Source organism: Penaeus vannamei, chromosome 34, assembly GCF_042767895.1.
Source record: "Penaeus vannamei isolate JL-2024 chromosome 34, ASM4276789v1, whole genome shotgun sequence".
Classification (NCBI taxonomy): domain Eukaryota; kingdom Metazoa; phylum Arthropoda; class Malacostraca; order Decapoda; family Penaeidae; genus Penaeus; species Penaeus vannamei.
The window spans coordinates 4,239,899-4,252,634 of record NC_091582.1 but is presented as its reverse complement, the minus strand read 5'-3'; the positions used below and the strand labels follow the sequence as shown (position 1 = coordinate 4,252,634).

The 12,736-nt window shown below is 39.2% G+C and overlaps 1 long non-coding RNA gene across 1 annotated transcript; it reads right to left on the bottom strand.

Moving 5' to 3' along the window:
- Positions 1–6,560: 6,560 nt before the first annotated feature.
- LOC113804543 (uncharacterized) lies at positions 6,561–8,493 on the bottom strand. Its single transcript, XR_003475603.2, has 2 exons — positions 7,901–8,493; positions 6,561–7,270 (listed from the first exon to the last, which is right to left on the bottom strand). It is a non-coding gene; the product is annotated as an uncharacterized lncRNA (long non-coding RNA).
- Between the last annotated feature and the right edge of the window lie 4,243 nt (positions 8,494–12,736).

Genomic DNA, 12,736 nt, shown 5'->3' with positions numbered 1-12,736 from the left:
TGAAAGGAATGAATAGAATTTGGCTTCAAAGGGATGCGCCCATACCCGAAAACTGCACCATTTCCTTCCCATGCCAAAGAAAGAGATCTTGGCCCAAACCTGGTCTCCAACCGGAACGAAGGATGGGTGGTGAGTCCATCCAACCAGTGGTGTGCCAGGCACGGAGGTTGTTGGTCTGTTTATAGGCCAACCTACCCTACTCGATGTTAAGAGGAAGCGAGAGGCTTCCTCGCGGAGTCCAAACGCTGTAATAAATCGATCCCGGCCCACTACATGGACCCGTCTAAGTGCTTCATTCAGTCAGAGCAAGCTAGAGTTTGCGTTTGTTAGTGTATGCTGTTTGTGAGAGTGGAGTGTTTGTATGTGAGGAGGAGAGTTTTATTTGTTTTGTTTAGATGCAGCTTCGTGCGTGGGACTGCACGTCTAAATCGACGAAGCCAACGCGGGATCCTCCGCCGAGGCTCGCTGGATCGTTAATTAGTCACTCAAGGTACACCCACTTTACCTGGGTACACCCTGCGAGGCGTAACCTTATCCCGGTAGCTGCTCCGTGATCGAGGCTCGATCGACGGCTCCTCGAGGTCAGGCAGAGAGTCCTGCGAGCGGGACACGGGGCGGAAGTCCTGGGAATCGGCGGACCAATTCCCAATGCTCTCGCGCCGTCCTGTAGTGGCGTTATGGCCCTTCGTTGGCCCCACGTGACCTCTCTCTGCCCAGAGCATCCCCGTGCACGGCTTCGGATGCTGACAGTGCAGCTAAGGACGCGCATTTGACCGCAGACGACCGGATGGCCTGTTCGCCCGGTCGGATGACACCATGAACCATGGCGGTAGCAGTGCGGCCGTGCGAACCAGCAGTTACCTCGAGCGGCGACTGAGTATACGGACAAGCGGTGTGCCCGCCGCCAGGCCGCCGAGGTGACCCCCAAGGTTGCTGGAACCTGACGCGAGGAGACACCGCCTTGCCGCTGCCGGTGCCGGAGACCAACGGAGACGGACATGTATCAGGTCATGTATCCCAAGTGCTTGCGAAGGAAGTTCCGCGTGCTTTGACGAAAGCGAGCGCTAGTCCGCCGGTTTAGTTTAAGCAAGAACTATCGTGACCGATCGCGAGTTATGTAATTGTGTGTAATGTTATGTGTTTGTATTAGTAATACACGTTGTCGTCATTTGTGTTCGTAACGTAAAACTATTCGTTGGGTATTGCAATTCGTGTGTGTATCTTTTTATTTTAGAATTTAGTCGTAACGTAAGTGTATATGCTGTCCTTTGTGTGTATTTCGTGCGTGTTTATTGTCTTGTCTAAATGTATTTGTGTAGGTGTAATTGTTTGTATTTATTCATAAATATTTAGTATGCATACTTAAGCATTAATAAATATAACATTTTACTTATCTATCTTTTAAATCCGCACACGTTAAAATATAACATAGCATGATAATCTGAACTACAATTAAAATAAATAATACATATAAAACGAGATGAAGATAAGACCTGAAGAAGATGACTAAGTAAATGGCAGAGGTTAAAAGAAGTATGAATAAGAATTTGTTTAACATTGAACAATGCCTCCAAGCTAATAAGCTCGGTCATATCACCACAAAGATTATGTGAAAATCTAAGGGTCGGCTACCTCCGTTTGCTCGTATGTTTGTATGTCAGCTCAGAATATCGCTACAGTCCCAGGGGTCCCCTGGAGGGGAGCACGGCAACGGCTCTACCCAGGGAGGGGGGGGGGGAATCTCTCCTTATAATGGAGAAAAGACGACTTGGCAACTGAACGCTTGCATGGGTTTGGGCATATATTTTCTTTGATTTGTGTGCGTGTATGTTATATTACGAAAACCGTTCAATAGCGCCACAAATGGAAAATCAACGTGAAAAAAGAGAGATAGGAGAGAAGGTGAAATAATTGCAATAATTGCGGAGATGGACCTTTACAAACACAAGGAATAGGAAATAAGCGTAGACAAAATGTAAGAAGAAACGGGATTGAACTGAAAATAGAACACACAGCATTAGATCCAATAAAGAAATGGAATAATCGAAGAAGCAAAGAAAGAAGGGAATGTATATAAGTGAAGAGAACATTAAAGAAAAGGAAGAGAAGGGGAAAGAAGAAAAAGATGATAATGGCGATAATACGCAAAAGAAAGGGAGGAGAAAGTAGCTGATAATGATAGCAATGACACAATACCTGTAAGACCAAAAGGACGTTGAAATAGAGGAGAAGAATGAGAAAACTGTGATAGCGATGGTGCACAGAAGAAAAGAAAGGAAGAGAATATACTTTATTTATGTTTATAATTTTCACTATCTTAGCTTTTTGATTTTCAGTGTTACCATTATTGTTACTGTTGATATTGTTTTATTATCATCATTATAATAATAATGATTATTATTATCATTATTATTTCTATTATTATTATTGATATTATCGTTATTATTATTGGTATCATTGTTATTGTTACTGTTATTATCATTACTGCTATTACTGTTATAATGATAATGATAATAATTATTATAAGAATTATTATTATTATTATTAGTTATTGTTATCATTATCATTACTACTATTATCATCACTATCATCATTGTTACCATTATCATTGTCGTTATCATTATTATCATTATTATCATCATCGTCATTATTATTGATAATGCTTCCGCCAAGGAGGTTATGTTTTTGGTGGCGATAGTTATTATTTGTTCGCTTGTTAGCAAGATAACTCAAGAAGTTATGAAAAGATGTTTATGAAATTTTGAACAGATATGTATCTTCGCCTAGATTAGATTCCTTTAAATATTGGTGGTGATCCGGATCCAAGATTTTTTTTTCTTTTGTATCATTACTCCTATTGCCAAGGAGGCTGTGTTCAGGGACGTCACCTGCGTATTTGAGAAAGGCGATCTTTAATGCAGATCTGTAAGTGCGAATATTTCTCTTGCATCAGTGACCTTATTGCCTTGGCGGAGGTATGCGCTCTCTTTGTGCTTATGGTCATTATTACCATCATTATCATTATTATTATCATTGTTATTATAATTATCGTTTCCATTATCATTTTCATCGTCACTATCATTGTTATTGTTGATATTATCAAAATTATCATCATCATTATCATTGTTATTGTTATTGTTATTATTCTGATTATCATTATTATCATGATTAATATCATTGTCGTTATTTCTGTTATCATTATAATCATTATTATTATCACTATCATAATCATCATCATTTTTATTATCAATATTTTTGTTGTTATCATGATTACCATTATTATCATTTTTCTGATTTTTTTGTTCTCATTAGCATCATCATCATTATAATCATCATACTAATCACCATCATCTTTATTATCTTTATTATCATCATCACAATCACCATCATCACATCATCATTATCATTATCATTATAATCAACCTCATCATCAATATCATCTTTGCTATTACTGTTACTATTAGTAGTAGTGGTAGAAGTATAGTTATAACCTTTGTTATTACCATTATTATTGTTGTTATTATTATTATCATTCTCATTTCACCATTATCATCGTCATCGTCTTCGTCATTGCCATCATCATCATCATCACCATCAACATCATTATTATCATCACTATTATCATTGTCATTGTTGTAAACACCATTACATTACCATTGCCATTATAATAATTTTCCTTATTAGTGCTAATGCTATCATTATTGTTATTCTTATTATCATTATCATTATTTTTATTATCATTACTATTAGCATCATCATTACTACTATTGTTATCCTTATCATTATGATTCTTTTTATCATTCTCATGACAATGGTCATTGTTCCCTATCATTACCATCATTATCATGATTATCATTCCTAGCCTTATCATTATTATACTGCTATTCTCGTTATTGCTATTACTGTTCGCATTGTAATCATCATTATATGATCCCGAACTATGAGAAAGAGGAGGCGCAGCCCTTTGTGAAAGAGTGAGAGTATGAGTGCCACACTCACCATACTGTGAATCGAAAGTTCCCAAAATATACCGTTTCCTTATGTGAGAGATCGGTGTGAAAACCGCTAAGCTTTCTATCTGGTCTATTCTACCCTCAGGGGCTTTCTTCCCATTTCACCTTTTCCTTGGAAATCCGTTAAAAAATTCTGGTGGAAAAAGCATTGTTCTGCCAAAATGGTGGGGGCGTACACCACTCACGCCCTCTTTCCCGCCCTAGTTGGGTACTAAAACAAGCTGTGCCTTTGTCTACTTATATGGCATCGTGACAGCTTAGAGAGCAGTCGTTATGAATTTGCTTTGTAATGCTTTATCTGCATTAAAAATTCCTCGGTTTTCCCAACAGCCCCTCCCTCCCCCAACTCCTGATAAAAAGACATAACATCAAAATTACGCGATAGTCACGTGGATTTTGCATGTGACTGTCTTGCGTAATGACTGCTCTATCAGCTGTCACGATGCCGGTATTGTCAACTGCTGTCGTAGATATCCTGTTTGACTTCAGGGTCTCCCGTACATTTATACATACTCCTCCTCGCCCTGCATCACATCTGTAAACTTTAAAAATTGGAAAGAGAGAGAGAGAAAGAGAGAGGGGGGGAGTGTGTGTTCGTGCTTGCATTACATGATACTAGATATATCATAATCAACGCAACAGACACCAATCCACATTGCATATTTTACGGTCTGCCGAGGTGCGCCCAAGGTCTATAAAAGTTCTTTTATAGACCTTGGGTACGCCGGCGTCAGCAACGGGCTAAACCCACTCGATTCCGCGAAGTGATAAAGAGATTTGGGAACTGAAAATATTTTGGGAAAAATATAATCATGAAAGATATTGCTCATAAATCATGTTTCTATTATCCTTTAATACCTTTTCTTTATTGCAGGTATCTTGATTTTGTTGAATATGAATCCACCCCCCGCCGGAAGTCTTATTTTATCATTATCACACAGTTGGTTCTTGTAATTTTCATTAAGAAATTTTTTAAAGGGCTTCTAGAAAATGGTTAACATGAATTTCACTTTGAAGGTCCATCGAGGAAATCAAAATGTCTATTTACCGAAGATATCGATGAAAAAACGGGTGTCGACACGTTCTTCCAGACTTTGCTCGTCATGGAGCCAAAAGAAAAGATAATAAATGTCAATTTGAGAAATATCAAATAGACATATAATCGTTAAAAAGCGACATATTATAATTCTAAATCTCACTTCATCACCTGAGTTATGTATATTTTTGTCTTGTAGCTGCTACGGCACCATTGTCTCCCAAAGATCTCTCAGGAATTGGATTGGCAGGTAGATAAAATACTGATATGCATAGGCGTAGGAAGGTATTTTGAAGTGAGGGGCACAGGTTCCCCCAAAAGTAGCCGGGAGTCCTGGGGGCTACAGGCCCCTGGCAGGGTCTTATGTCCGCGCCCCTGCGTGGGATCAAGGAGCGAAGCCCCCGCAAGCTAATGGATTTTAGCAGTTTTAAAGAGTTAAATCCATTAATTTATGTAATATGTCAGGCATTTTTATTTAGATGATACTTGACGTAAGAGTTATTTCATTTTGAACACCAGACTCAGTTGTGGCTGCCCTCTCAGTCGCAGGGGGTCAATGTTCTCAACAACTGGGTAACTAAGGAGCTGCACTGTTTGTTTGCTTACAGGAAATGTCCTCGAAAGCTGAAGACTGTGGGGGGAGCAGTCCCGCCCCCTTTATTCAAGAGTGGGGAGCGGTCAGCCCCCTTGCCCCCCTTTCCCTATGCCTATAATATATATATATATATATATATATATATATATATATATATATATGCATATATAATTCAGCCATTAGCAGAGAGATTAGATAGATATTTGTTTTCTTTTTTTTTTTTCCTTAGATCCAGGAAACCGCACGAGATAGACAATGGACACAAATATAAGATAGTTACCCCTTTAAAATCGAAACCACAGAAAACAATTTGTGCTATCATTTTCTTTAATTAATACCGTGTATGTACTTGAATTTGAATTCTAACCGCAAGTAATCTCCAAGCTTGCATTTAACGGTCGAAACGAGAAGAAAATAATTTTATTTCCAGGTGCTTTTGCTTTTCACAAAAAAAAGAACCAAAAACATTGCATCATAGAGCATGACACATTTTTAGGGTACCCTAATAATTTCAAATATTACTTTATTATCATTTTTCTTATTGTTATCATTACCATTATTATTATTATTGTCATATCTGTTATCATTATTGTCATTATTATTACTATCATTATTATTATTATCATTATTAAAGATTTTTTTTTGTTATAATTATCATTATTATCAGTTTTATTGCAGCTGCATTCTGAGTTTGTGCATTGTGCATCAGCAAAGTTTCAACTTTCAACATTTAATAAAATTGTCTTCATCTTGTTCACAAGATTAGTTCCACATATCCTTCTATCTAAAATCTAAATTATGTAATATATATATTTATATATATATATTGTAAGAAAGACCAGTTTGTTGCTCTTAATATTCGGGTTGTGTGTACTCCAGCTATAATGTTACACTTTGGATAATGTTAAACTCGTGGACCATTTAACCATTCATTTGTATTTTGGGGAAGATGCATAAATTCGACATTAAATCAGTATGACTTAAAATGAAATCAGAAGAAACAACAGCACATTCAAAACAATTAATCACACTATAAATCAATGAAATTTCCCAATGCTGTTTCAATCAGTATATCAAATTCAAAGTTCTTTCACCTTAATTCATTAATCTAAAGCTTATCACTCCAATTCAAAAGATATTCTCAAAGGCAATCGCATTTCCTACTGCAGTTCCTTCACGAAGAAGAGCATGACGTCGCCCCCCCCCCCCTGGGTTCTCCCTCGCGGCCGAAGCTGAGGTTCTGGACGGCGACTCCGCTTTCGCTCACTTTGGTGTGGCGCGGCGACGTTCTTCTGGACGCGCATCCCTGTGTTTTCTTGGCTTGGACAACTCAGTTTCCTTTTTTTTATTTTCTCGTGGAAAATGATACTCCTTTATTACCTTTTGCTGTAGGGATCCGTGGGTCTGTTCGCGCGTTTCGATGTATCTTATACATCCTGAGGGAATATTGGGATTCCCTTTTTCTGGCTTCAGACGCGGGACCACTTTCTTTTCTGGCTTGCACAACGCAGTTTCCGTTGGTTTTCTAGGATTGTCTCGTGTTTGAAGATGAGACTCTCTAGCTCCGCGTTTCTGTTCGTTGGGCATCTTGCACCGACTTCGAAGGACAGATCCTCCCAGACCAACCTGTGGACAAGAACTGAACTGCTGAACGACCCGAGTGCTGGCCAGGGTTCGAAGTCCGAAATTGTGGAAAGAAGAGCAGGAGGGAAGAATGGAGGATAGGGGAAAGACAAGTGGCGGAGAAAAATGAATTTTAGAAGACAAAGGAGCCAGGGCTTAACCCAGCATGCAAGCTAAAACTTTGGGGAATAGTTGTAGTTGGTTCTTTGAGAGGAAAAAGAGCGGGGGGGGGGGGGCTTAAAACCACAATAAACAACCTAGAGGTCCCGAGAGCCTTTTCGGAGCCATTTTAGGATACCCAGAATGCCCTCGCATAACTGATCATGACGACAGTGGTAGCGACGAATTCCTCTCTCTTTACACACGCCAAATACATCGAAATTATGCCAATGTAGTATGATAATGTTTGCCAAGGAAAATACTGAATAACAAGGTTATTCTTAAAACAAATTTCGACGAAGTAAAGAAAGCATCAAAAGCGTTTACCTCAAATTCATTGTTCATGAACTGATCCCACAGCACCCACTGATACACAGAATACATTTCATATTTTTCGTATAATATGACAAATAAAGAAAATGTTTTGTTTTGTTCATATTTAGTGGCAGGAAAAATGCCAAGAACGTTACTCACTTTAGAAATAAGGATTGAGACTGCAACGGAAGAATTCCTCTTTTCTCGCTTCCCGTCGTTCACTGAAATGGCGGGGGGAGAATCTCTCCTTATAGTGGAGAAAAGACGACTTGGCAACTGAACGCCTGCATGGGTTTGGGCATATATTTTCTTTGATTTTCGGATATTTTCGTAATTATAAATCGGCTTACAAATGGAAAACCAACGTGAAAAAGAGGAGAAAAGGTGAAAGAAAGAGCAATAATTGCGGAGATGGACCGTTACACACACAAGGAATAGGAAATAAGAAACGGGAATGAACTGGAAATAGAACACAAGGCATTAGATCCAATAAAGAAAGGGAATAATTGAAGAAAGAAAGAAAGAAGAGAATGTATGCAAGTGAAGAGGAGAACATTAAGGAAAAGCAGAAGAAAGGGAAGAGAAGGAGAAAGGAGAAAAATATGATAATGGCCATAATACTCAAAAGAAAGAAAAGAGAAAGTAGCTGAGAGTAATAACAAAAAGGAGGACAAAATAGAGGAGAAGAATGAGAAAACTGTGATAACGATGGTACACAGAGGTAAAGAAAGGAAGAGAAGAAACTAGTAAAAGAAGCCTTGCAAAAAAATGTAACACAAACATGCTTATATACTTTTTCATTGTCATAAAAAAAATCAATCATCTTATCGATTTTTTTTCTTCTTTTCTTTTCTTTTTTTATCCTTTACTTATAGTTCTATAATTTTCACTATTTTATCTTTCAGATTTTCAATGTCGTCATTTTTAATACTGTTGATATTGCTGTTATTGTCTTATTATCATTATTATGATGATAAGGATTATTATTATTATTATTGTTATTATTATTAATGTTATCGTTATTATTGTTAATATTATCGTTATTATTGTTACTGCAACTATTATTACTATTATTAGTGTTATAATGATAATAATAATTATTATAGTAATTATAATTATTATTATTAGTTATTGTTATCATTATCATTATTATCATTATCATTATATACTAGTACTAAACCGACCATAGCACGCAACCCACTGAAGGGAGTGTGCAACTAGGATCTCACTAACTCCATAGACATTGCCTATCCGCTCCCTTTTCACTCTCTTTCCCTCTTGTTTCCCTTTCTTCTCCCTACTCTCCTTTCTCTCTCTCTCTCTGGTGTCCTTCTTTCTTTCCTTTTTTTTATATTTCCTCTATCCCCTCTCTACCTCTTCAAATACTATGTACTGGCCGGGGAAGGGACAGATGCCATATATAACTGCCAGAACCGGTGTAAGTGATTCAGATTAACAATCATGGCACGCTATCTAAGCAACCTACAGTGAGACATGAGGGTATAACACAAAAAGCTCTTTTATCTAATCAGTGGTGCGAGCAAGGATCATTGACACACATGCTCCAGGAAACATTAACAGTGGAATTTGTTCGCTTCTCAGGCCATCATGTCTTGATGTCGCCAAACGGAGGTGGCGCTAGAGGCTTGATCACCCTGGTCAGAACAACAATCACCTGCTCCTTAATAGCTGACCCGCCGCGCCGTACTGTGGAGATGGTGTGGAATCTCATGCTCTTGAGATCCACCTGGTGGGAACCCCCTCAAACTGTGCAATGTGTATAGCAGACCCTTGAATCGTAACTTTTGTGATGTCATCAAGATCAGACGCCATCACACCTCCTCGAGTTGCTACTGATCTACCCTTCCCCCTCTGTAAGCCTCGATAATGCGCTCGTAGCACTCGTCATTCGGTGCCTCCGTGGCATGTTGGTGGAGGAACTTTCAAGGATTGATGTACTCGTAGATGGTATATCAACTCAACGATGAACTGTGTGAGGAAGGAGCTGCACACTCGTACGTGAGGCATTTTGTGTGTATGTACAGCCTGCAACAAAAGCGGTTACGCCACGCCAGTCCTGGGCTCGGTGAGATCATGCCCTTCTTGCTCTGAAAGGAGGATAGTTCGAATGTGACGAGGTGGGAAAGTACGGAAATCAGGCGAAGTGCAAAAATGACTGAAATATACAAGAAGAGAGAGAGGGGGGGATCGCTTTTATTCCTGTTTAGTTGTTAATTTGGTGGATATATTGGAAACCTGCCTTAAGAAATAAATTATCGTTTATTATTTCGAAAATTATTATCAAGAAATCTTATCACATCGTTTTATTTCAATTCCTTATCATATATTCTATATAAAAAAACAAATTGTTGGAACTGTACTCATATTAATATTCGTCAGACGGAAATATCCTTCATTCATATATGAAGGATGTATATTAATATATGCCTCTACATTATCCTTAGCAGCTACTCTGACTTCTCTGTCTTATATCACCTGGGTCCACTATTTGGATAATGGTAAACTTTTTATATGTTATTTGGAAAAAAAACATATGACATTAGTTCATGTGCCATTATATTTCCAGATGTTTACAATTATTTAATTGCCAAAATAACGAAATTAATAAGTAAAAGACGGATATCGAAAGCAATGGATTTCTTGAATAGTTTGGAGGGGAAACCGACAAAGTGTTAGACACTAGCCGCTGAAACGACAAATAAAGGCGTATAGTCAAGTCTAAGGGAATATCCCCTTAGCCTTGGGTAAAGTGAAGCTTGACTCCATCATCATTACATTAATGCACCGCTGCAGACACTCATTGCTTTTCATTTTCCATAATTCATTTTCACCAACAGTTTCGGAAATAATATGATTAATTAGGTTGACTGACGATGCACTTTAAATCAATTTGTATCTCAAAAGTAACTTATTGCTGATATAATAGACATTAATACTTTCTGTAAGTATTTGATTGCGAGGGGCGGAGCCAGGTGGCCCATCACACTCAAGTTGACCCCAACCAAACCGTGCTTCTCGATTCATGAACGCGACTGGAGGTCGGGGTTCGTAGGAGGCTCCCAAACGAAATAAAAGGAAAACAAGGGAATCGATACCTATACCTTTAAAGCCCATTACCCTCGAAGTTTTGCGGCCAAAGCCATTTATTAAAGTTTGGTAGCCCAAGAGGTGCTATTTGGGAAGATACATTATTCACACCCACAAATATTACCCACAGTGTGTTTGTTAATGTGTGTGTGTGAGAGAGAGAGAGAGGTGGGGGGGGGAGAGTGAGTGAGAGGGAGAGAGGGGGCTGCAGACACTAGCCTCGATAAGATAGGACTGAAATATAGCCGAACACTCACTCCTTGCCTTGGCTAGCGAATCTAAATCACTCCCCCCCCCCTTTCCTAACTATGTCCAGGTTGTTTGAACGTGGGCCACCTTTCAGGACAAGAAGGGCAAGATCTCTCCAAGCTAGGGGCCGGATTCTCAAACGCGTTAAGGCGCCGTATCTCCTTAGGGCGCCTTAACTTACGGCCAGCGATCTTACGGCCCTTGCACAGAGCAAGGGACCCGCCATATTGGTGCGAGTTAAGGCGCCCTCGGTTAAGGCAGGGGGAGAGCAGCCTTAGCGAGTTACGGCGAAGCATAAATGACATTTTTCAGCCCTAGAACAGTTAATACAACATTACAATTTGTATTTTACTCAGTTACGGTGTCATTAGGTGTACATAAACTGTGGAATCCTAGATAAGGCAACAAGTGTAGTATTCCAACATTACTATGATTTGCTTTACCCGATAGATGCAACCACACACCGTTTTTTTTTTTTTTTTTTTGGGGTGAATAGAATAATTTTATAATAGCTTTCGTCGTGTTCCGAGCGAATCTAGCGTTCATTTCCTTCGCAAACGAAGTATAACTACGATATCGGTCCCGATATCTTGGGAGGGCATGATATATATCAGTTAATTTGAGGGGTAATTTCGAGAAACATCATTTGAATACTAGCAAGCATAGTATATTGACACATTTCTTTTGCCACGTGATGACCCATTCCATATCTGTTTGGTTCTACTGAGTGTCTATGTTCACATCACGGTCACGCTCGAATCTAATTGGCTCACATGATTTCCCTTGCCTACGTCATCCGCTACAAATCCGTCTGATTTTCCGTCACTCTTAACGACTTTTTGTCATTTGTCGCGGCGTTGGAAGCGTAAGCTTACTGCGGCTCCTGGAAATTGTGCATTTTATACCCTCTGTAACACCGTTATTGTCAATTTGCGCAGAAAATGGTATAGAGGCAAATTCTTAGAATGATGTGTTGTACCGCTGGGTAAGCTGAGATTCTTTAAATTAGGTGTGGGGTTGCATTTTCAATAATACCAGTTTTGTTGAAAATTTCTATCATGCCACGGGCTGGACACAGCGTTGTGTTTACGAAATCAGCTGATTGGCATTTACGGTTTATGATTGGTGAAGATTCCCTAAGAGCCGCCTGAAACGGCAGTTGTGATTGGCCACCGAAGGTCCGACGCCTTAAGTGAGTTGCGGCGCTGCGGGACTTATGGGAGGGATAAGGCGCCTTAAAAAACGTTTGTGCATACGAAGCTAAATCCGAGATACGGCGCCTTTGACGGGCCTTAACTTAGGTCGCCGCAGGACGGTTAAAGCCTCCAACACGCCTTAACTTACGGCTCTTTTGAGAATCCGGCCCCAGGTTGTTGGGAGTACACAATCCCGATTCGTTGCTTCAAAGGTTTGAATTACAGAAAGTTCGCTAATTATGTTGCGATCTATGAAAAGCACAAACAGATTGACTTTCACATCGTTACAATGTTTTAAAGATTTAGTTTTGTAAAATGTTGAAAGTATTAGTGAACTGACAATGGAGAATGAGTCGACTGTTGAAAGCAAGTCAAGATTGCCATGTGTTGAACGATTGATGAAAGGTTTTGGGTGAATGTTGCACGGAAAACAAAGGTTGCC